General features: G+C 47.5%; 1 protein-coding gene across 3 annotated transcripts in view; it reads right to left on the reverse strand.

Annotated features, from left to right (window-relative positions):
- Positions 1-2209, reverse strand: part of LOC135906971 (arylsulfatase B-like) — a 56383-nt gene extending 54174 nt beyond the window's left edge. For 2 of the 3 annotated variants that reach the window (XM_065438612.2, XM_065438614.2), the window contains exon 1: positions 1976-2209. The gene's annotated coding sequence lies outside the window, so the exon portion shown is untranslated. Of the gene's footprint in view, positions 1-420; positions 604-1975 lie in introns of those variants that run through there. The other variant, XM_065438613.2, reaches the window with a different exon arrangement.
- Between the last annotated feature and the right edge of the window lie 21328 nt (positions 2210-23537).

Below are 23537 nucleotides of genomic sequence, written 5' to 3' on the forward strand. Positions count from 1 at the left end.
GATACTCATCGTCGTCATCTCCTCGCACTTCCATTTTCCTAAGTCTTTTCTCTGCCATTAGCCTCCATTTCCACAATTTGTCCACTTTAAAGTTGGTCGTTTCCACTGTCTCTCTTATCGCTTTAATTGCCTCTTTTATTTCACTGAGGGCTGAGAAGACTGAATCACCCTCGGAACTCACCGCTCTCTTTTTAGGGGCAGGGGAGCTGGATTCCCCTGGATCGTTGCTTTTGCTCACAGGTCTATCTATCTCTACTCTAGCAGGGCTTGACTGCTCTTTTTTACGAAGCTCTACTACCTGCCTGGTCAATTCTTCATTAGCTTTTCTTAAAGAGGCTACTTCTCTAATTATTTGCTCTATTCTGGCATCATTGTCATCACCCACAGCCGCCGAGGTGCCCCCAGCAACCCTCGCCATACCTTTGACTTTGTCAGCCCAGGTGGTTGCTGGCGTCGTCTTCTCGCCATGGATTGAGTCTCTTTGCACGAAGTGCACCTGCGCTTCCCTTGACTTGGAGTGCCTTTTCTCCCTGGATAGCGAGCGATGCCTGGATCTAGTGCGACTCCTGGAGCGCGAGTGCTCCCTGTCCTCGGGGCGATGGTTGGGCACCAGCTGATGCGCCACCGACTGCGCTCTTGTTGACGACCGAGTCCTGTTGCGCTCTCTTCGACGGAGTCGTACGACGTAAGGGACTTGAAATCTTTTCTTACAAAACTTGTCGCCGGTAGGGTGATCGCCGTCACAAAATTTACACCTAGGTACACACACATGTTCATCTCCTGGGTTGCGAGTTCCACAACCCCTGCACTGAACAAAGTCAGGTGTTGGACACACATCAGAGCGGTGCCCGACCCTTCCGCAGGTGAAGCAGACGTCGAATTGCTTCCTGTAAAGGTAGCATCTCACTAGTGTGGATCCATACCTGACAAAATTGGGCACTTTGAGTCCATCGAAAAGTACTATGACCGATTCCGACGTCTTGATGCGTTTAGCAGCCAGCGCAAGCGGGTTCAAGTCATGCACGATATTTCTTGTTATCATAGCTTGGGAGTCTCTGATGTCCACTCTTCGGTTGACGCCTTTGCATGTGGCATATGGTGCCGCTTCGTATGCATTTACCTCGTATTCCGCTTCCATGATTTTGAAAGACTAATAATAATAATGTTTGAGGTTTTACGTGCCAAAACCACTTTCTGATTATGAGGCATGCCGTAGTGGAGGACTCCGGAGATTTTGACCACCTGGGGTTCTTTAACGTGCACCTAAATCTAAGCACACAGGTGTTTTCGCATTTCGCCCCCATCGAGATGCGACCGCCGTGGCCGGGATTCGATCCCGCGACCTCGTGCTCAGCAGCCCAACACCATAGCCACTGAGCAACCACGGCGGATTTTTGAAAGACTTGATTCTGACGTACTTTGCAGCATGTTCGGGCTTAGGTGTGCTGACTACGATGATATTTTGAGTGAAGTTTGGGCAGACAACATCTTCACGGGCCTCGTCTTCCGTTAGGCCGGACGCCTCAATGACTGCAGAACCAATCGTGGTGGTGCTCACCTTGTTCAAACTGAGCCCTCCTCGAGGCCGTATAATGATCTTTCTGTGCTTCTCAGGCAGTTGAGGCATTCTCGAAGCTCTGATAACTGGATTCTTAAACATTCCACCGACGGCGGTTTTCTTGACGCCATGCTCTCGCTGACTGCGTGGCAATGTGCTCTCCTCATCCACAGCCTTTGTGCTAGCTCGTGATCTTCGGCCAGCCACAACTTGCCAGCCGAAGTCGTTCTGCGCATTGTTTCTTTCATTTCCAGAAAAATCTTCATCTTCCATGCTTGTATCCGCCATGCCTGCGGGCAGGTGGGCTAACTAGGCCCAACAAAGGCCCTACTCCTCACTAAGCTTAGCTCCGCTAAGCTCAAGTCGGCGTCTAGGAGCAAAAAAGGTTCTGTAAAATTGTGAAAATAGGAGCCCCACCTCGAATCTTGGTGCCAGTCGATTCGCCTTCGCTTCGTGGATCCAGTGGTATGCTTCTTTTCGTTGTACTCTCGAAATTGGCGAGCGGAGCATGGAAAAAGAACGGAGCCAATGCTTCCACGTCTGCACTGCACTCGCAGAGATAACCGCGAACACAGCAAGCCGCTGTACCCTTCCTGACCTATCAATGCGTGCGATAGTGTAGTGGATCCGATTCCGCCGCCGCCGCCGCCGCCGCCGTGAGCGTCTGCACAACGCGCGGATGTTTATGTTCGCGGCGCCGGCCTCCTCGGCGTGGAAGTCACGTACAATAAAGTTTCAGTTTCACCGCCGCTCGGCTGCTCGCCGGTCGCTCTCAAAGTTCGTTCTCTTCTCTCTGCGCGCGTCTGTCTATAGCGGACGCATTTCGCGCCCCTATAGCTTGGTGACCCAGACGTAGCAAGCTCACGCAATGGAAGACGAAATGAACACTACAGTAGTCAGCAACGACCCCCCGGCTCCTCAGCCCCAATCAACAGTGCCAGGCGACATCCCTGCCCCCAGCGCTGCCATGGACGCCATTTCCAATGCCCAGCTGCGGCTGCCGCCGTTTTGGCCGAAGAATCCCGCCGTGTGGTTCACGCAAGTAGAAGCCCTCTTCGATCTGCGGCGCATCACATCGCAACGTGTGATGTACCTGCATGTCGTCTCAGCACTTTCCTCCGAGGTAGCTGATGAGTTCGACGACGTCATGAGAGCCCCACATCCGGCCGCGCCCTACGACCATTTCAAGGCCATAGTGCTCACACGCAAAATCGTGTCCGAGAGAAGCCGCTTGCAGCAACTCCTCAACGCGGAAGAACTCGGCGATCGCCGACCATCGCAGCTATTACATCGGATGCGACAGCTACTCGGCGACCGTACCCAAGACTCCGAGAGTCCACTATTGCGCGAGCTGTTTCTGCAACGCTTGCCTCAGACACTTGTCGTGGTTTTGGCAGCTGCGGATGATATGCCTCTTGACAAACTGGCAGAGCTCGCGGACCGCGTGAACGACTACTCCGGCGCAAGTTCCGCGGTGTCCTCGACCACTGTCACATCAGACCTCGAGGCCCGGCAATCTCGCCTCGAGGAGAAAATTGACAGGCTGATGGACACCATGGCAGCAATGCAGATGGACACGCCTCGTCGCTCTCCACTGGCGAAAGGTGGCTCACGTTCGCGTTCCCGTTCCCGCCCAAGACACACTTCTGACGGCTTCTGCTGGTACCGCACCAGGTTCGGCGCCAGCGCTGCAAAATGTCGACAGCCTTGTCGCTGGCAGGGAAACATGGAAGCGAGTCACTAATGGCGGCGCGTGACTCAACCGCTACGGGAAGCCGCCTATTCTACATCACAGACAGGATCGCAGGCCATCGCTTTCTTGTGGACACTGGTGCAGAGGTAAGCGTCATTCCTGCCTCTCGCCAGGACCGACACCGTTGTCCGAGGACTGCGCCTTTGCAAGCTGTAAATACATCCACAATCGCAACATATGGCCAACGCTCCCTCACCATTGACCTGGGCCTGCGTCGCATATTTCGGTGGATTTTCATCCTCGCCGACGTGCGCTTCGCCATACTAGGTGCGGACTTTCTTACCCATTTCGGTTTGAACGTGAATCTCCGCTCCCGTCAACTTGTGGACTGTACGACCAGCCTCTCCGTGCAAGGTATCCTCGCACCGCTGTCCGCCTCTACGCAACCAGCTCCGCATTCGCCATCATCAGAATTTGCCTCTATCCTCAGTGAATTTCCTGAACTTACCAAACCTACCAATTTGGAACTTCCAGTGCGGCACACTGTGACGCACCACATCGTCACCACGGGTCCTCCAGCGTCCTGCAATCCACGACGTCTTGCTGGAGACCGCCTCGCCACAGCTCGCAGAGAATTTGATCACATGCTGCAGTTAGGCATAATCCGCCCATCGTCAAGCAGCTGGTCATCTGCGCTGCACATGGTGCCCAAGCGTGACCCCGGAGATTGGCGCCCTTGTGGAGACTATCGTGCATTGAATGCCCGCACCACTCCCGACCGCTACCCGCTCCCGCACATTCACGACTTTGCTACCACTCTTGCTGGAACAACCATATTTAGCAAGATTGACCTAGTCAAAGCATACCATCAAATTCCTGTGGAACCAGCGGACATACCGAAGACTGCCATCACAACACCTTTTGGCCTATTCGAGTACATCCGCATGCCTTTCGGGTTACGTAATGCAAGCCAAACTTTCCAACGCTTCATCAATGAAGTCATACGTGGTCTGCACTTCGTCATCGCCTATCTTGATGATCTGCTGGTGGCAAGTTCTTCACCAGAGCAGCACGCTGACCATCTGCGGTTGCTGTTTTCGCGACTGCAGGAACATGGCTTAACTATCAACACAGCCAAATGTGTCTTTGGTGTTGACAACATCGAATTTCTTGGACACCTTGTCACACCTGAAGGAATCAAGCCATTGGACAGGAAGGTTCAAGCTCTGCGGGATTTTCCACGTCCAACGTCGCTTCGCAAGCTCCGCGAATTTCTCGGGCTTCTGAACTTCCATCGACGGTTCCTGCCGAATATAGCGCGCATCATTCTACCTCTGACCGACATGCTGAAGGCTCCAAAGGCACCCGCTGCGATCTTGGAGTGGACATCCGAAGCAGACGCCGCCTTCCAAGAAGCCAAGAATGCCCTGGCACAAGCCACCCTCCTAGTGCATCCCCTAACTGACGCGCCCATGCGGCTCATCACCGACGCCTCCTCCAGTGCCGTTGGTGCAGTTTTACAACAATTCCAGCACAATCTGTGGTGTCCACTCGGTTTCTTTTCGCAGAAGATGAAGCCGGCAGAAACTCGATACAGCACTTTCGACCGCGAACTCCTTGCTGTCTACCTTGGCATTCGCCACTTTCGCCACCTTCTCGAAGGTACCGTGTTCCACGTGCTGACGGATCATAAGCCACTGACATTCGCTTTCCGTGGAAACCACAGCACCCATACGTCCCGGCAAATTCGGCACCTGCATTTTATTTCCGCATTCACGACCGACCTACGGTACATCGAAGCACCCGTTAATGCGGCTGCCGATGCCTTGTCACGTGTCGACGCGCTTTCCACTACTGCTGTGGATTTCGACATCATCGCAGAGGCACAACATTCTGACAACGAGCTGCGTGACCTGCGTGCAGGGTCCACATCTCTCTCGTTTGCTGAGGTGCCACTGCCGTTCTCCTCCGGTACGATCGTCTGCGACATGTCAACAGGCTGTGCCCGTCCATTTGTGCCTTCCTCGCACCGTCGTCAAGTTTTTGGCAAGCTACACGACTCGAGCCATCCTGGTGTTCGCGCCACTCAGCGCCTCATCACCTCCCGTTATGTGTGGCCCGGCATCAACGCAGATGTCCGCCGCTGGGCTCGAGAATGTCAACGCTGCCAACGTGCAAAAACGACCCGCCACACCAAGTCACCACTTCAACCCTTCCGTCCGCCCGACTCTCGCTTTGACCACGTTCACATCGACATTGTTGGTCCACTGCCTTCATCGCGTGGTAAACGATACATCCTCACCTGCGTTGACCGCTACACGCGCTGGCCTGAAGCGTTTCCCGTACACGATATTACGGCGCCAACCGTGGCGTCCGTTTTCGTAGCCGGTTGGATATCTCGTTTCGGCTGCCCCAGCGTGGTAACAACCGACCGCGGACGACAGTTTGAAAGTGAGCTCTTCGGAGCGTTAACAAGCATCCTCGGTATCCGCCACATCCACACAACTGCATACCATCCGTCAGCAAATGGAATGGCGGAAAGGCTTCACCGCCAGTTGAAAGCCGCCCTCATCGCCCGCGACGCTCGAACTTCATGGGTCGACGACCTGCCGCTAGTTCTACTAGGTATTCGGTCGGCCATAAAAGAGGACCTCGGGTGTACAGCTGCCGAAATGGTTTACGGGACGACACCACGTCTACCCGGCGAATTCTTCGCACCACCTGCAGTCCCCAACCTCTCGCCTCCTGCCTACGTTGAGCAACTTCGGTCACTCTTCGAGCGCTTGCGACCTACATCACCTCGACAGCGCTCCACTTACGACGTTTTCGTAAGCAAAGACCTAGCTGCCTCAACTCACGTTTTCGTGCGCCGCGAAGGCATCCGACCCGCCCTCACTGCACCGTACGACGGCCCGTTAATGCTTCCACGTCTGCACTGCACTCGCAGAGATAACCGCGAACACAGCAAGCCGCTGTACCCTTCCTGACCTATCAATGCGTGCGATAGCCAAAAGCAACAGACGGAAGGGTGTCGTGTTTACGCGAGGATCGGAAGCAATAAAACCACCGATTTCGTGCGTTTTGTGCCGTTTTTTTTTCTTGTGCTTCACAAAGTTGAAGGTCATTACATACACGTGCATTCTAATCATGACACATGTTCAGTACGCTCCAGAATAAAAAGAGTGCGATCGCCCTCTCAACTTATGCTGTTCGTAGATATTCTGTGCGCGCGTTGCATCGCTGTGAAGATCGTACGTGTATGTTTGTGCATTGTGCAATGCTGGTTTGTGTTTAAAAAGTGATGATACGATCTGTAGCGATGAGCTTTATTGTGATGTCATCGCAGCCATTCGTCATGTGCTGTTTGTGTCTTGCTTCATGTGAGCTGTCTTGCGGACTGCGATGCCGCCTTGGTGACCAGGAACACCTACAAACTGCTTGAGTGCTAGGATACTTTCTTTTACGAAGTGTATACGTGTACTGTGATATGTACTATGTGCTCTGTGTCGCATTTGTGCTAGGCATGCGTTTTATGCAGTGCGCGTATTCTCTGAAGTGAACCGTGCATAAGCGCTGCCGGCCGAGATTTAGTTCCTACCCTTTCTGTCTCATTCACGTATATTTTTTTCAGGAGTTATTTCTCTACTATGACGATATTTGTAATCGGTAAGAGAATACAGGGAACAGCCTAAAAGTTATATGCATACATAAGCGCTGTCGTGAAATGTGGACACGCGTATAGCACTGTTGTGCTGAAGGTAAATTTCGGGCACTCTGTATTTGTGTATGTGGATATTGGTGTCAACCGCAGAAATCCTAAGGTGGATTTCTAGATTACGCGAAGTATACAGTTCTATATTGGGGGATGTGAGCGACTTACATACTCAAGGGCTTAAACTGCTTTTTTCATACTGGTGTCCGAGTACACACTCTGTTCGTGCCGATTGACACCATTGGCACGGCATGATGAGCATAATATGTGTGAGCTAGAGGCTTCATTTTGCTTCTTGACAAATTTTCCTTTTCTGATAAAAAGCCATATGCGCGCACCAAAGTATAAAGACTCGCCAAATACTGGTATGATCAATATATGTAAACTTTCGAATAATGAATTGAATAGTGCCCTATTCGATTCGGTCGTCACTATTTGTAAATGCAAAAAAGTTTTTAATGCCTTTCATATATTTCAAGATGTCAACTGCGCCGGCATAACCGTAACATTGCAGCTAATGTGTTGTAATGTTTCAGCCCAGTGGGCATTGTGTAGGCATGAAACATGAGAACTCGTACTGGAGCAGGCTACGTCACTTAGGTTGCCATACTTTAAAGGCTGTACATTGATCATTTACACTCTCTGAAGAGCCCGGTTCATGCAAAGAAGCTACTTTTTTGCTCCTAATGCTTCGTCTTTGCTTTTAATATACAACGCTTCATAGTGTGCTATATTATGACGGAACTTGTCAACCATAAGAATGCTGGGATATGATCATAAATTTATATTAATTGTGATAGTGGCTATTCCTTATTAGAAAACTATTCGAAAAGTATTCAATTCAATTTTCATAGCGCGTCCCCTTTGCCTCCGGCAAGATCTCCTAGAGTCAATAACCTTACCAATTGGCAACTATTTCGAGAACATAATTTTGCGGTACTGAACCATGTAGATGACCTGAACGCGTTCATGTCATCAGCACTTAGCAATTGCTCCACGGCTACGCGATACACAACTGTTCCGGAAGGACAATACAGTGTCGACGTAGACTGTGAACTACTCCGAGAAGTTAGACGGATAGCACAGCGTTGGTTTCGTCGTTCAGGGCGGCTTGAAGATTATCAAGAAAGGCAAGCTGCACATCGAAAATCTAACCGGAACATGCAAAAACTGGGACAAAGGTGACGTGAGTTTTGTACGCCACATACCCTTCATACCCTTCATACCCTTCACTCCCTTACCGAAAAGCTGGAGGTTAATAAACGCCCTTGGCCATCCGGTTGGCTTATCACCTCTTGGCTTATCTGAACGCGAAATTGCAAACATGCTCTGCGCAGCACTAGTAAATTTCACACAGCCTGTATCAATTCAAGGTCAATATCTTTTTGGTGCGGCAAAAGATTGAAGGTGCTTGCAATTTACCCAATGTCCAGTTGTAAATTTTGTTCTCTCTAAAAGAACTGCAGCACGCTTTCTCGAAGACACGCCAAAGAACAGTGACTGGTCGGGACGCCATCTCTTATTGCACCTCGAAAAACCTTGGCGCAACAGGCACGTCTACTCTCCTACACCTCTTCAACAAGATGTGAAAGTAAGCACATTTTTCTGTGAGATGGAGGATCGTTAACGTGGTCCCATTGCTAAAACCTGGCAAAATGCCATTGGCTCTTGACTGCTTCCATCCTGTTAGCTTAACCAGCGGTGTTTTAAAGGTGATAAAAAAACTATCGATATTAGACCGCAATGGTGGATAGAATCCAGCAGTTGTCTACCAGATAAAATTGCTGGTTTAAAAGAAACGTACAAGTACAATCGACTGCTTCTTTGGCTTGGTAACGTTTGTTGACCACGAGATCAGCTGTGGGCACATTGCCATTGCTGTGCTTATTGAAGTTAAGAAGGCCTTTGACTCAGTCCATCACCTTCATGTTCTACTTGGACTCTCAACGCTCGGAATGCATGGCCGGGTTCTCAAATGCACCGCTAACTTCTTGAAAGACAAAGAGATATATATAAATACAAATCACGGACAAAGCGATGCATACACCACAATCGAAGCAGTTCCGCAAGGAGGTGCATTAAGTCAACTTCTCTTCAATGCAGCAATAGCAGGCTTACCAGCAGTACTTCCAACAGACATAAACATATCTATGTATGCTGATGATATTTGCATACGGAGGTCGAACAAGTCTCTAGAGGTTATCAAGCATCTGCTGCAGGAAGCATTGAATGCAATAGGTACTTATTTAAGAAAACGGGGCATGCAGATATGTCAAATCAGCGGTTTTGCCTTTCACAAGAAAAAAGGCTGGAAATCTGGTCTTTCAACAGACGGCCATGAGAACGAGCTGGTACGCAAACATCGTTTTCTCGGCGTGACTTTAGACCCCCAGCTTCGATGGACTCATCATCTCACCACCCTGGAGCACCAAATTAGTTGTGTGATAAATGCTGTCCGCAGAATCACAGGCACGAAGCTGGGTGAAACAACTGCATCCCTACTTCACGTACGCTCAGCACTTGTACGTCGGAGAATTGCTTACTCCTCCCCTGTATTGCACAAGTTATCTGCGACGTGCCTCCAACGGCTATTGCTGTTGCAGGCTCAGAGTGCACGAGTGTGTCTAGGAGTCCCGCAAGCTACATCAAGCCACCTCACTACTGCTGAAGCGCGGGAGCCACACTTCACCGTAATTCGCAGCCTGCAAACATGCTGACATCTCTTCAGAATTTCTACCCAGCATTCCGCGCACCCACTTCTGTCTCTGATAGAGAACCGTCCGGGTGCACAGATACACGCCATGTTTCAAGAGCATACATCACGACTTCCACTATCAGTTTTTCCTCCTTCAGACCTGTGCTATCCACCATGGCTTCTGCAAGTGCCAAAAATATAAATGTCAATCGAAAGGCTTAAAAATAAAAGCGACGTTTCGACATTAGTAACGAAACAATTAGTGTTACATCATCTATTTGACAAGTGCCAGGAATCTATTGACGTCTACACGGACGCTTCTGTAATCATAACTTTAACTTATGTTATACCAAACTTACAGGTAGAGTACGCTTGTCGACTAGGACGCACGTCGTCACCAACAATAGCGGAATTAGTGGCAATTCTCCGAGCCACTTATTTTATCAAGACAAATGAGACACCGACAAAGTGGGGTAATTTGCACGAACTCCTTATCGGCTTTAGCATGTATTGAAATATTGACGACAGCCAACCGCACGCACTAATAGCATACGCAGTACTGAACAGTTTAATTCAGGCTAATGAAAGAAAACGTGAAGGCATATTAGAGTGGGTCCTGGGGCATGCTGGTATAGCATGCAACGAATTAGTGGACTCGTTGGCAAAATCGGCTCATAAGGATGCAGAAATTCAAATCATCCTTTTATTACCAATCCACACGAAATGCATATTGAGAGTACTAAAGAAAGACTTGCGCATGTCAATCTGGTTTAATGGATATACTAAGGAATCAATCCATTATGAATCGGACCCTAAGCTCAAATACCAGCTGGATGTAGAACTTTCGAAAACTACCAAGACACTAATTAATCGACTAAGCGTTGGGAGAGCATACACCAAACATTTCCTATATCGCATAAAACGGGCGTCTTCTTCGGCTTGCTCTTGTGGCCACGACGATGAGGATGTTCGCCATCTACTCCTCGAATGCCCCATATACGGGACGCGAAGACGGCAGCTGGCACAAGAGCTACACTCCATTGATCCTCGCCAACCTTTCTCACTCACCAAATTGCTGGGCCCATGGCCATCGAAAATAGCACAGCGAAAAGCATTGAACGTACTTGAACATTTTTACGAAGAGACAGGCATCTTTAAAGGGAAACTGAAAGGTTTTCCAGAAAAAATTATTTCAGAGCTGTACGTCATGGTTTTCAACCCTCCGAATTGGAATATCGCACCGAAATTGAGCCAAAGAAGCGCTAACAGATTTTATTTCGACGAAAAGTGCAATGAGAGGGTGGCAGGTCTTGTTGTGAACCTAATAAGAGGTACAAAATGAAGGTCCTCCAGGTCTACGCCCCTACATCCAGTCATGATGACCAGGAAGTCGAAAGCTTCCATGAAGACGTGGAATAGGCGATGGGTAGAGTGAAAACAAAATACACTATACTGATTGGCGACTTCAATGCCAAGGTAGGCAAGAAGCAGGTTGGAGACAAGTCAGTGGGGGAATATGGCATAGGCACTAGGAATAGCTGGAGAGAGTTATTAGTAGCTTTTGCGGAACAAAATAATATGCGGATAATGAATACCTTCTTCCGCAAGCGGGATAGCCGAAAGTGGACGTGGAGGAGCCCGAATGGCGAGACTAGAAATGAAATAGACTTTATACTCTGCGCTAACCCTGGCATCATACAAGATGTGGACGTGCTCAGCAAGATGCGCTGCAGTGACCATAGGATGGTAAGAAATCGAATTACACTGGACCTGAAGAGGGAACGGAAGAAACTCGTGCATAAGAAGCCGATCAGTGAGTTAGCGGCAAGAGGGAAAATAGAGGAATACCAGATCAAGCTACAGAACAGGTATGCGGCTTTAACTCAAGAAAAGGACCTTAGTGTTGAAGCAATGAACGACAATCTTGTGAGCATCATTAAGGAGCGTGCAATAGAAGTCGATGGTAACTCTGTTAGACAGGATACCAGTAAGCTATCGCAGGAGATGAAAGATCTGATCAAGAAACGCCAATGTATGAAAGCCTCTAACCCTACAGCTAGAATAGGATTGGCAGAACTTTCGAAGTTAATCTTATGGGGTTCAGCCCCCCCTCCCCCACCCCCGGAAATTTTTTCCTGCTGTCCATACACCGCCTACCAAAGCAACCCACCGCTGGAAATCATTCTGGATTTTGTCTAGAATGTTTATTTCACGCTCGAAAAGACATTTCGGCTGGATTTCGTGGCAACGCCAATGCACCGGGAGTCACATAACGCAAGCAGCCCCATCCGAGCAGAGTTTCAAGGGTGTTTTGATGGCGAACGGGCTCGCCGCGGCATCTCGCGGAGACCACGGAATCTACGGAGCGCGTGCATGTCAATTGCGAAACATTATGGGTATAAAGTTCTCATAAACTTTTGATGCGAAAGGTGCATTGACATTTCCAATAGTGTGCTTTAGATTTTCAATTGCGGAACGTTGTGGATTTAATGTTTCTATAAATATTAGACGCCAAAGGTGCATTGTCTTTTCTAAAGTCTTACATCAGAACATACAACGAGGCAAGCCAAATCAATACATTATCAGACAAGTTGACAATACACCGGCGAGGTCCCATGAGACGAAGCGTTGTGGTGGTTCATTCGCGCCGTCATGTCACATAAGAAATACCAACATTTTTTTTCACCTGCGCCAAAGCCTCCATGTCAAGGCAATAAAGCCAGCCAAGGTAACTACGTTCTTATTTATCTTTTTCTACTTTGACTTCAATTCGCAAGGATACATCGAGTCTCTTCAATTTTTTTGTACTCGCTACTCACAGGCTGCCAGAGCCAGCCAGAGCGCATGCATTTTTCTCGTGTTGCCCCGACCACTGCGCGGCGCACTTCGGTGCGCATTCGGTTTTCTCTGGCCGAATGCATTTTCGCCTAGCAGAGTTTTGGACGCTTTCTAGCTAGCAAACGAGAAAAAGAAACAATGGTTGCTCACCGCCATCACTGTGGGGACTTGACGGACTGCACCGCGTTCGCTTGAGCGCAACCTCTCCAGCAAGTCTTGTCTCGCCGGTTTAGGATACCGAGCAGTATGCGCATGGTTTTCGGTGGACCAAGCGTCTCGTGCTTTCTTCGATATTCCTGTGGTAGCCGCATTAGGTGCCCAAATTAAGCATTCGATTGTTGCCAACGTACTCTCCATTGCGTTTTTTTTTCATTTCGGTGCCTCCACCTCACAAAACGAAAAAAAAAAGCAAGACATTATTGCGCCGCAGCGAATTATCGCATGGGGAAAGTTCTATTTTCTTACTTCTTTTGCGGAAAGTAATGGGCCATGGGGCGGTTCAGTTGCCGGATATTCTTATTATATTATTTTGATAGAAATTATATGGACACTCAGGCGCATTCCTGTCGTCGCCGTGGCCTTACGTTTCGTATAAAGTCCAAGGGCGATAACATCGTGACCGTGCGCCCCATGCTGTATGTGCGAATGAAAGCATGGGGGGGGGGGGGGGGCGTGAGCCGATGATGGTGGCTCGGTCTTGTTTGCGCAAGGGAGAAAACGAAGGAGCAAGCGCGCCGCCTTCCGTCGCGCGCGATACATCGGGGGGAGTGGAGGGAGTGGGGCCGGCCTTAGGATTCTGTGGTCTGTGATTTCACAACACGCTTCTTTGCCTTGCTTGACAGATTATATACAGTCACTTTTTTCTTAGATACGTAGATTTATTGGAGACTTATACATATACTGAAATATCTTGTTGCGAGGTTTTGTGTGTGCGTGCAGTGAACTTTGTTTCCAGTGACACTTTCTTGCCCTTTATCAAGCTGTATCTTCGCATCTGTACATTCTGTTGTATCTTCGCGTTTCTAATGTACGAGGGCGAGTCAAATGAAAGTGAGCCTACCCACCCCGCGCAGAAGGGTACGGTTCATTATTTGCGAGGCATGCGCGTAGCACACAGGCATCTCTCATTTACAAAAGTGACACATAGGTGGGAGGATAAATGTTCAATGCACTCATACACTGGGTTGGACATGGTTGCGCGATGTAATGGACGCTCCAGAAGTTGAGCATCGTGGTACCGTTACGTATTTGACAGCTGAAGGTGTTTCCCAAAAAGAAATTAGTCGCCGTATGGCTGCCGTGTACTGTAACATTCGCCGTGCTGGTCGCATTCTACGTTGTAATCTGCAGATAAGATTGCCCCGCTTGCCGCGATATCTTCTTTTCTTTAGCCACTCCCTGATTGGCTGCTTAGCGCTCAAAAAGCGTTCAAATTGTCTTCCTGGCGCTGCGTGGGTCGTCTGTTCCTTGGGCCGGTCGTCCTGCCGCCCTCGGCGTCTAGCCGTCGAATACGTAACAGTACATTGAACATTGCATTTCATTGGCCAATGTGAAGCGCTGGAGCAAACGGTTCAAAGAAGGTCGTGAAAGTTTCAAAGACGACTCGAGACCGGGCCAAAGCCATCGTGCAATCACCCCTAACAAAATTGCAAATGTTGATGAGCTGATGAGACAAGAACGGAGGACAAGCGTTGATGAACTGGCAGAGCGTGTGAACATCAGTCATGGTTCGGTTCACGCCATAATTCATGAACATCTCGATTATCGGCTCTTGTGTGTGCAATGGATGCCCAAGATTTTGAACCACCGCCAGAAGATGGAGAAGTTTGGCGCTGCCTTTACTCCCCTGATCCGTTATCACAATGAGGGTGACGATTTCTTGTATGCAATTGTGATCGGGGACGAACCATCATGTCACTACTACGAGCCTGAAACACGACGGCAGAGCTTACAGGGGAAACATTCGAATTCACCACCGTCAAAGTAAGCAAAGGCTGTCATTTCCGCCGGAAAGGTGTTGACTTTTTTTTCAATCGTCAGGAACTATTACTGATAGAATTTGCTCATTCTAGAGAGACTATCAATTGTTTCCGATATTGCGAAAGCTGGACCAGCTGCGTGTCGCAATCAAGCACAAACTACGTGGAAATTGACGAATGGGGTCATCTTGTTCCACGACAATGCCCGTTCCCACATCGCTGATGTGGTTAATATAAAAGTGGCAAAGTTCAAGCGGAAACACTGCAACATCCGCCATGCATCTCAGACCTGTCGCCTTGCGACTTCGACATTTTGGGGCAACCGAAAAAACAGCTCAAGGGAACCAGATTCGTGTCGGACGATGACGTGAAAGAGTCAATTCCATACTTTTTGAAGCGGCAACCCAAGGAGCATTATGAGACGGGAATCACGCGACTCATTAGTCAATGGGACAAATTTCTAAATACTCATGGAGGCTACTTTTAAATAAAGTACCCCGTTTGTCATGTATTGGCATTGGCTCACTTTCATTTGACTCACCCTCGTATATTTTGCAGAACTCATGCTTTCTATACGTGCTCTCTGTTGCGACTATAATTTCGGTGCAATTACTCACGATGCACGACCACTGACAGCTGCTCCTGAGTAATACATTGGAACAGATGGCAGCATCATTTAGATTTTTCGCTGGCGGTTGCAAATGTACAAAAATGTAAACAAGGATCTTGAATGACAAAGTTTCATTAACATATTCGTCCTCAACTTGTTCCTTTCATGGCCGTTACATTTTTCATATCAGCGGCATGCACTGCTTTGCTGATTTTGAACTGATATACTAGTTCCAAAGTTCGTGTGATATATTCTTTCCTTATTAAATAGACAAAAAACATGGAAGCATTGATATCAGTTATTTAGGGCACAATTTTTGGCACAGACGAGTATATTCTTTTATGAAAAAATACATATTTTACTTGTTTTTACAGTGCGTAGGGTCCAAGAATTCGTTTTCAGCATCTTTGGCAATATAAATGCAGTTAATATTCATGTATTTGACCACTAGGCCAATTGCTTAAGAGGAAGCCTTAGCTCGGGCCCAGCTCCGATGCGCGTATTCAAATACATGTAAAACGCAGAAACGCTTTTCTGTGATAACCCCTGGATCGCTTAATGAAATTTGTTGCATTTGAGAGAGGAAGTTAAATTATAGTGCCTGTTGGAAGTGGAACTTTGATTTAGGGCCTGAACTTTGTTTCAAAGATTTTGAAAAATTCGAAAGTTCGAAAAAATAGAAGAACGAAGTTTACAAATTATTAGCTCTGCATCAAGAATAGATACCGCGGCTCTGTAAACGGCATCCATGAGACCATTCAAAGCGGACAAATTCGATATGTCAATTTGTATCTTACGTGAATTGGTTACGTTATGTACAAGGGTTCTGCAAAGGCCGTATTTCCATAATACTTAATTTTTTTTAGGCTCATGTGTAACATGTCAATTTTGCCCGCTGTAGATGTACTGTTATATGCAATTCACAGAATTGTGATATAATTTATCGTTGTTCAGTTACCGAGTTTTAACTTGATAATATCGTTTTCTGAAAATTTGCGATTTTGGTCAATCTTGAATAAAGAAGTGACAACCTAAATGAAAAATCGAAACCAACAGCCACTAGAATTTGTTTTTCTTTTAAATGAAACAAACCTCGTCAAATTTGGTGCAGTGGTTGCCAAGAAAACCGAATTCTCTTTCTACATGTATTTAGATAGGAACAGCCAAGCTAAAGTTTCCTCTTAAGGAGGAGGCCGAACTGAGCAACGCTTGTTACATTCCGCTGAAGTGTCGAAATTGTTTTGATACAGAAACCCTTCAACAAATTTATTTCAGCCTGTTCGACAGCCATCTGTCATTCTGTGTTACATCTAGGGGCCATTCATACATTGAGCCAGTTATGAAATTTCAAAAGAGGGCTGTCCGTTTTATGACGTTCTCCCATGACAATACTAATGCAACAATGCTCTTTCAAAAAGTAAACATTTTACCGTTTCCCTCAGTACTTAATTTCAAACTCTTGTAATGGTTAATGAAAGCATCGTTACCAAATACCCACTCTTTGCGAAAAACTTTACCGAATCAAGACGCTCTACATTCAGTGCACTAAAAAAAAATTCTAGTTCCAAAGTCCATAGTGTGTATGGTAAACGGAGAATCTCAAGTGGTGGAGTAGTCCAGTGGAAAGTTCTGGCCACTGAAGCTAAACGTGGAGCTAATCTTCAGAGATAATTAAAACTGTATTTTCGTGATCTTTTTTCCTATGCTTATTATCCTATTCATCGCTTGCCTTTTTCTTTGTTCTGGTGCATTTTCCTTTACTTGTAAATGTTAAGTTGTGCTGTTTGCATATTGAAGATTATTTGTATTGTGTTCTCTTTTTCTGTCTGATGTAAAGTGATTATTGCTGCTTAGTATGTTATAATGCTCCGTTTATTCTGATATTTCTAGCAGTCTCAGAGATTGATACTTTGTCTCATTCTCTGCCCTGTCCCTCTTCTGTCTTCTTGTTCACGAAGTCGGTCTTGCTCCTTTGCTGGTCGCTACAGAGGCCACTCCCTTGAGCGTCAATCTCCCTGGTTTGATAAAGCACCCCGTTTCCGACTGATGTCATCTCAGTCGCGTTTTGTAGTCCCCTGTACCAAATAGATTTCAAGATTCCTTGTTGGCTGTCTTCAGCGCGATATAAGGACCTGTGAAATGATCTTTTGAGCCTTGCAAACCTCGTCGAACCGGAATACAACCTCCACCTTTGCTGTCAGGTACCTTTGGGAAGTGAGCACGGTCGTAATTGCGCTTCACGACGACCTTATATTTATTGTGCTCTTCTACCGAACATGTTTGTAAGGTCAAGCAGGAGATCAGCTGGAAGCCAGTTTGATTTCCCATGGTAAGAGAAATATGGTCTGCATCCCAAAGCATAACGTAGAAGAGTCTGGTTCTGGGCCTGTTGGTACATAACTTGACAGACAAACGACGAAACCCAGCCTTCGAAGACGTGTACACAAGATGAGAGGAAAACACAACCACACACGCTGGGACTAGCAACAGAGTTTAATGAAACACTTGGTTCGAAAAGAAAAGAAAATCAACACCCGTATGCACCATACAAAACCAAAGGCGGTCGTTAAAAATACATAAGAACCTTAAAAAACATCGGTGAATGACACATTCTAACAGCGCCATTTTTCAAAAAAGCCAGTTCTTTGCAAAATAGCCATACGGAGGGCGCGCTCCCGCACTGATTGTAACCGTGTTTTTGGATTTGGTAAGTTTCAATGACTTCTCTCTCGCATTTAGTGGCTCCCCTATCAATAATTTGGGAGTCTTCATAGACAGGATGGCAAGAGCATGAAATTCGTAATCGAATGTAAGTTATTCCTTATATCCACAAGCTTTCACACAACGTGAAATAAGTTGCCACTAGACACGCTGTACAAGTTGTGTTCTCGGCGTCATGTAGGCTTTCAATTTGTGCCAGGATTGAAAACCGGAAACCTAAGAGCTTCTGCACTATTCACCATGTTTCCAAATTCACATAGTGCTTCACCGACGTTGTTTATCACATACCGTTGTCGTGTGGTACGGTGCACATCCGACAGACAGGACGCTATGTGAATGTTCGCTTAAAAGGACATGAAACGTCCGTGACGTGAGGTATAGTGGGGCAAACTTGCCCGCTCACTGCCGAAGTTTCTCTTGCCATCCTGTTTATGACGGCGCCCAAATTATTGGTAGGGGAGCCACGAAATGTGAAAGGGAAGTCATTGAAGCTTACCAAATCCAAAAACACGGTCACAATCAACTGGTCACAAGAACTGGCTTGTTTGAAAAAATGCCGCCGTTAGAATGTGTCATTCACCGATGTTTCTTAAGGTATTTATGTTTTTTTTTATTTGACGACCGCCTTGGCTTTGCATGGTGCATGCGCGTGTTCATTTTCTTTTCTTTTTTTTTCGAACCAAGTGTTTATCATTAAACTGTGTTGCTAGTCCCAGCATGTGTTGTTGTCTTTTTCTTATATCTTTCTTGATCTCTTTTTCTTGGATCTCTTATCGCTCTCTCGGCCAACGCGTTGGCTTCCGGATAATAGGGTGCAGCAAAACGAAGCTGTATATTTCATTTTTCAGTCCACTGTTTTAAGCGCTCACTTCTGAAAGCAGGCCCATTCTCAGCCACAATTACTTCGACATTTCTCAACATTCACCCTTCTTAAGACGACCCTAGCCAGCCGATGATGATGAGATAAACTTCAAAAATGCTAAGCGTTCCACCGGCTATTTCTTTCTTCACTGTATTCGTGAGGAAATAAAAAACTGTGCTACCTTGTGTCGTAATTATTGCCATCGAAATAGTTGTCTGCGTTTTCAAATATCCTTAACCGCATGCGTTGTGGTTACATTTGTGCGCTGGCGTAGTACTACTCCAATCGTCTCACATCGTTCAACATTTTATTAGGGTCGCTTAGCTGATTCAATGCAGTTTTCTTTTTTGCATCCAAGACTCTGTGAAGGCGTCCTTATAAAGTATGTTTCGCAATTACGTATAATTACGTCAAAGAATTCCAACGCTACATAAAACAAATTGTAAAATGCAGCAGAAAAACCTGCAAATTGAAGAAATGAAGAGAGAAACATTTTATTACAAAAATGAAGGGGACACCACTATTGGAAGCAAAGACAACTTGCAGACACGTTCTCACTATCTACCACGCGGAGATTACAAACAAGTAGGCCCTAATAGAGATTATACAATGCGCACGCCCCTTTGCAAGATGGGTGTCATCGCACGAACGCAAGCTGTTATTTAGTTTGTCACTGACAGGCCATGACAACAACATAACTCATTCGTTAGTCCGTAAACGTTGTTTTTTTCGGACATGAATTAACGTACCACTATTTGCACAGCATATAGCAAATACGTCAAGAGCTCTAGACGTGTATTTAATCCTTCTACAAAGAATGTAGATCTGTCTTGCTTCAAACGTACCATTAAAACTGTGACCAGTAAAGCATATAGCGTGACCTAATAAATTCAGGCCAACGAATGTGTAGCCTTACAAAAGAAAGATAAAGACAACACGAAAGGATGGATAAATGGAATTCCTTGTTCGAAAAATGCCCAAAGTACGCGGGGACTTTACGCGAATAGTGTATCGAAAATCCGCCTCATTGTATATAAAGCTCACGCCTTATGTTATATCTTCAAGCGCTTTTGTGGGATACGGCTGGCTTTGTTATTAACATGTGCAGTAGCGGACAAAACCATGCGACTGCAATTGATTAAACGTTTACCTTCCAACAAGGGAGTATAGAGATAGATTTCAAATTATTCGTCTCTATTCCGAAGAGAATCGGGGACCTAACTGTGTGCTGTGGTCCAGGTCGCCTCGAAATTAGTCGGTGGCATCTGTCTCATGAACGCAACAGTTTTCTTGAAAGTGCTTGTTTCAAAATTGTGAAACGCTATGGCTTACAAGAAGCCCGGCACTACCTTGCACATATATTAAAAAGCTGAAAACTGACTCAAGCTTCTCAAAAGCGACTTAACTAAGGCATCAAGCCCAAGTCTGCTTCTAACCCACGTAACTTGTCACCTTGAAACTGGGCACGGCCAACGCAGCGAAATATGCGAAACATCCTGTAAGAAAAAAAAAGAGAAACAAACAGCAAGGTCAGTAAAAACATAAAGGAAACTACGCTTTATAATAAGTTCGCTCATTTCTCTCGCATATCTGCTTGAAAGATAACGTAGTGGATGCCCATTTTCGCTCTGTATACCCGTATTCATTTAACATCAACTGACTCAAATATGTAGCGCATTCACTCCGTTAGGCCTATTTTCATTTCCTACCACCAAGTGGCTTAAAAAACTGCCGCTTGAATTACCTCAGCCGACATCAGCTACGTTACTCAAGTTACAGAGGGGCTTTGTCTCTGCCACACACGACGCAAAACTGTACCCGTATTGCAACGACACACGAGGCAGCGTTCTCTCATCCTTGTACTTCCAGACCACGCGCATAATTTTTACGCCGAGACGCATATATCAAGGCGACCTGCACAAGCCAACTCAGTTTAACCAAACCAGGCTGAACTCAGCTGTCAAGCGCTGAAAGTCCATATATATCGTTTACGCAGGTGGGAGCTAAGCTGTATGAGTGAATATGTTAGAGGATTCTTCACTACTGCGTTATGGTGACGACTGTTTAATGTAAATTTTTACGTTAAGAGAATAAATTACAGGTAAGCAAGTAAGATAACAGTTTTAACCATGGCGAGAATATGCAACGCGCAGCACTTACACTCTTGCCACACGGGCACAAGAAAATGGAATTATATTCCTAATGCCTTACGATTTAATATCATTTGCGTGGTGCCAGATAGATAAATCAAATGACGTTTGTCTACATGCCGATCGTGACCGAAGGTGTTTGCTAGAACTCATTCCACTGATAAATGCATACTTTCGGCACCATAACTTGCTCAGTTCGATTTACTTGAACAATTTGAAACGACACCGTATTTAATTAGACATAAATGTTTCGGGTGTTTAAGCCCTACAGCACACATAAACAAGCACATCCGGTTTTATATCATGCAAAAAGAAACAAAAAAAGAACATTAGAAGAGATGCTGCTGCAAGCGGAGCCGTGTTAAATGTTGGCAATTACCATACAAGAAGCATAGAGGAAGGAAAACAATAGGAGGGAGCATATCGCAGCATGATTGAAGCCAAGCCTGTCGGCCCAACACCTGATCGCACGTCAAAGTGTGCAGTTAGTTGCAGTCTTCCTGTTCTGCAGGTAGAACCACAGCAAGGCAGTTGCACGAGCGTGCACTGAATAAAAACTACTGGCATAGCTACTGGGAACCAAGAATTTCATATATACCAACTGGGAACCAAATGCCTCGTTGGGTTGAATTAGAGCCAACTTTATTTGTGCCATTCGTTGGGCGCTCGCGCGCCCCGACGAGGGCCTACGTCCTCTACGAGGTCGCCATTACTCGGCGCGGGTCTCCGCTCGCTGTTCCTGGCTTACTGGGTCCCTGCCTTTCGAGCGCCGCGAGCAGCAGCTGGACGGCCCAAAGCTGTTCGTCTTGGTTGTAGCTGTTCGCGGCTGCCTCGAGCCGCGGTGGGATCGTTCTTGATCTTGCTTCTTCTGTATTTTTAACGCAGTCCCACAAGATGTGCGTGTAATCTACCGTCTCCCTCCCGCAGACTCTGCACTTATCGGTCGGGTATGTCTCGGGGTACATGCGATGCATCAGTCCCGGACTCGGTAGCGATCCGGTCTGGAGCTGTCTCAGTAGTACCGCCTCCGCTCGAATCAGCCTAGGGTGCGGGGGTGGGAGAATCCTGCGAGCCAGGGGTAGGCCTTCGTGGTTTCGTTGTAGTCCGTCATGCGGTCCTTGGTTTCGAACCACGTCTGACGGTCTGTCGCCGGGGCGCGGTTGGTTAGCACTCGCGCCGCTGCGTGTGCCGTCTCATTATGGTTCTCATTGCGTTCCGACGGTCGCCCGGTGTGCCGGGAACCACTTGAGTCTTACTTTTCTCTCTTGTAGTTTGGCCGCTCGCAGTACGCGTTCGGCCTCCCTGCAGACTTTGCCTTTGGCGAAGTTTCGCACCGCCTGTCTCGAGTTACTCAGCACCGTGTGGCGTCAGCGATGGCCAGTGCGATGGTTACCTCCTCCGTTTCTTCCGCTCCGGCGCTTCTCACGCTCGCTGCCGTCCTCGTGGTGCCGTTTGACGCCTCTATGACGACCGCTGCAAAGGCGTTCCGTTGGTATTCGGCCGCGTCCACGTACCGCGCGTGCTCGTCGTTGGCGTGCTGGTCGATGAGATCCTTGTCCCTCGCCGCTCTTCTTCCCTTGTTGAACTCGGGATTCATGTTCTTCGGTATCGGGTCGATTTTGGTCTGGCGTCGGACCTCTTCGGGTACGGAGAGCTTCATCTTAAACTCGTTGAAGCGTCCTATTCCCAGGTCGTGCAATATCTTCCTCCCGGCTTTGGTCATGAATAGCCGCTCCAGTAGAGAGGTCTGTTTCTTCGAGCGTGTTCTGTATCCCGAGTTATAAAAAGCGGGTCGTGCTCGTGGACACGAACAGGCCCAGCGCCGTCTTGTACGCTCTTCTGATGTTCACGTTGATTTTGTGACGTTCGTGCTGCATCCATCTGTGGTAGGATGCAACGTACGCGACGTGGCTGATGATGAAGGATTGCACATGCCTAATTAGGCTCTCCCCTCTCATGCCAGCCTTCCGGGAAGTGACTCGTTTGAGGAGTCGAATCACGTTGGCCGCTTTTGCCGTGAGACGGGCGATGGTTTCGCCGTTTCTTCCGTGCTTTTCGATGACCATGCCTAGGATCCTAATTTTGACGACCTCGGGGATCACGTGCTGGCTTTGGTTACGATTCTGATTTTTCATATTCACGTTGTCTGGTCTTGCCTCTGCCGTTTTTGGTTGGTTGTAGTATGAGAAGCTCCGATTTGCTCGGCGAACATCTCAGTCCAGTGCCTTCCAGCTGGTCTTCTATTGCATCGACGGTGGCTTGCAGCGCGCCCTCGATGTGGGCGTCGCACCCACCGGTCACCCACAGCGTGATGTCCGCGTGGATGGTGGGCCTGACGTCTTCAAGGTCCGCGAGCTTTCCGGCCACTCCTATCATTACCAGGTTGAACAGCATCGGCGAAATGAATGACCGATCCCTGCGGTTATTGCCGGTGCTCCCGAGCTTCTCTTGTGTCTGTAGCTTGCGTGCTCGTAGCTCGGTGGTCTTGTCCGTGAGAAAGTCCTTGATGTAGTTGTAGGATTATTTCACCCATATTGAGATTGGAGACTAGGGACAGAATCGCCGAGTGTTTCACCTTATCAAAGGTGCTCTGCAGGTCGAGCCCTAGGATTGCTTTGTTGTCGCGGGTGCTGCCGCCATCGTTGATGATTTGGTATTTGAGCTGCGTCATCGCATCCTGCGTGCTTAGGTGCTGTCTGAAGTCGATAACCGTGGCCGG

This window comes from Dermacentor albipictus, chromosome 1 (genome assembly GCF_038994185.2).
Source record: "Dermacentor albipictus isolate Rhodes 1998 colony chromosome 1, USDA_Dalb.pri_finalv2, whole genome shotgun sequence".
NCBI lineage: Eukaryota > Metazoa > Arthropoda > Arachnida > Ixodida > Ixodidae > Dermacentor > Dermacentor albipictus.